Genomic DNA, 2,697 nt, shown 5'->3' on the forward strand with positions numbered 1-2,697 from the left:
GTTATCTGCAGCATCTAACGCAAAGTGTAGGCCCATAGGAGGCATTCATTAAGTATTTTTTAATTGAATGAAGGGATTTATTTCTGTAGAAATCTAGATAGCTATACATCCTGGTATAAGACATGATAAATAGACAAATGTTAAGAATTTGGAATGTTTTGTTTGTGAAACAGGAAGCAAAGTAACATTTCTATATATGAGTTTGCCTCCAAGAATAGAAAGGGAGGATGGGGAGGTGAATTTTATCTATTCCAGAAGTCTAATCCAGCTCAGTCTTATTTGCCTCAGTCTATGAGCTAGTGTCTAAAGGAGGGCCCTATAGTATTTAAAAGTTTATATATAAATTCAAATGAATAAAAGACAGAAAGGTTTCTATCAGAATTGTAAAGGTCCATTTTCACTGCTACCTTTGCCCAGACATTACAGTCTAGTAATTAACTGAGGAATAAGCTTTTGTTTTGCTGTGCTCTGAAATAAGGTGGGTAAGCATTCAGGAGAGAATTTTATCTGAAGATTTAAATTATTCTACTGTTCCCATAGTCTATGTCATATTGCACTGTTAAAACTTACCCAACTTTTATAAAATTGCAATAATAGAATCTGATCTTGTAGAAAGAGAGAGTATATACATAAATATTATCATGAATACTATTAACTAGGCTGTAGGTAGGAAGGGTGAGTATTAATATTCGTGTTCATTTTTGAGTTTGAGACCTAAGATAATACAGAGGTTATCATCACATCGTAAGAGCTGAGATTTGTTGAACCTCTACTCTGTGCTTCACACTCATTATCTCATTTAATGATCACAAAAATCCAACAAATCAATACTCTTGTTATGCCATTTTGTGGATGAAAAAAACTGAAATTAGGAAAAGTTAAGTCATATACCCAAGGTCACAAAGCTAGTAGAGGAAGTGCTGGAATTCAGACCTAGTGTCATATTCTAATATGACGTTGTTTTTCACAGTTACTGAGAATTTCCTGATTTTGTTGCTTTTGTTTTTTTAATCACCTCATCAGTGCTCTGCCATGGAACACAGAATAGATACAATCTTTGCAAATAACTGTTGTTCACTGAAGTGTCTCCCTTTTTAAAAAATTTTCTGCACGAAGATCTCATCCCACTTGTACATTCGCTTCCTTCTCCTCCCGCCTTCTCTTTTAAGATTATGAGAAGAAAAACCTCATGTGTTGCTATGTCAGTAGATAGACTCAATTTCTATTTTTATAACCAAATTACAATACCAATGTCCGTACTCCTTTTCTTTCTTCAAAAGTATTTTGTGTTTGCCATACAGATAACTATCTTCTCATCCAAGAAGTAGTTTTTGGAGAAAAAGACTATTACCATTGTCACTTTACTAGTGAGATTGATTGTCCTCATATTTTTTGAAATGTGAGGAAATATTGGTTGTCTACATGCTTAGGAAAAAAACATTAAATTTCATTTTCAAAGTTAAGTCTAAAACTACTTGGTACACATTTTTATGCTGTCTTATCATTTTCTAAATACGATTAATAGCTCTTAAATGGTCTATTAGGAAAAGTCAGATTAAATAGTGAATATCTATTTGTGCTCATTTTTACCAACCAAGTTGCAAGGCTGATTAAAGTTAACTAGAGAATAAACCATCCATTAATATCATATTACATGACCAGAATATTTGAAGCCCGTAAATGTCAAACTGATGTTTTGACTCATTGTGAATTTACTTCAGTCTTCAGATGATAGGAAGATTTTAACTTTGTCATTCTTAATAGCTATGTTAATAAATACTAAGAGCAGTTGCAACCGTAGTGTGACTAATGTATTTACATTAGCAGCCAAATCATTTTATATTGTCACAGTACTGCAGTTATACATATTTGATTACCCAAATGTAAACAGTCTCGGGATGGCATGCAGACTCAATCAGCCAGTAGTGCCTGTGAAACACACTTGAGTCCTAATACAGGAAAATTTTACTTGCCTGAAAAGGATTCAGAAAGAAATGTGTGAAGAAAGCTCACTTTTTTCATTTATCTTTATGCCATTTTTATGATAAAAAAACATATAAATATGAGATCAACCCTTTTAACAATTTTTTAAATGTACAGTATTGTTCATAACAGGCACAGTGTTGTAGAGAACTCTAGAACTTTTTCATCGTGTGTAATTGAAATTTTATGCCCATTGAACAGGAACTCCCTCCCCCTGGCTGTGTTAACTCTCATTCTACTTTTTGATTCTGAGTTTGACTAATTTAGGTTCACCATATAAGTGGCATCGGGAGTATTTTTCCTTCTGTGACTGGTTTATTTCACTTAATAACCATAAATATTGTTTATGCAGTAGCATATTAGATGATTTCCTTCTTTTATGAAGATGAACACTATTTCCTGTATGCATAGACCACAATTCTTTATCCATTTGTCTGATACTTAGGTTGTTTCTACCTAATGACAGTCAATAATGTTGCAATAAACATAGGACTGAAAATATCTCCTCCAGATCCTGTTTTCTATTCTTTTGGGTAAATATCCAGAAATGAGATTGCTATATTATACAGTATTTGTATCTTTAGTTTTTAAAGAAAACTTGACATTGTTTTCTATAGCAGCCAAGAGTGCATAAGAATTTCAATTTCTCCAACTCCTCCCCAACATGTTGCTGTTATTATTATTATCACTAATATTATTACTATTATTTGATAA

The sequence above is a fragment of the Pteropus vampyrus genome, unplaced genomic scaffold (assembly GCF_000151845.1).
Source record: "Pteropus vampyrus isolate Shadow unplaced genomic scaffold, Pvam_2.0 Scaffold53, whole genome shotgun sequence".
NCBI lineage: Eukaryota > Metazoa > Chordata > Mammalia > Chiroptera > Pteropodidae > Pteropus > Pteropus vampyrus.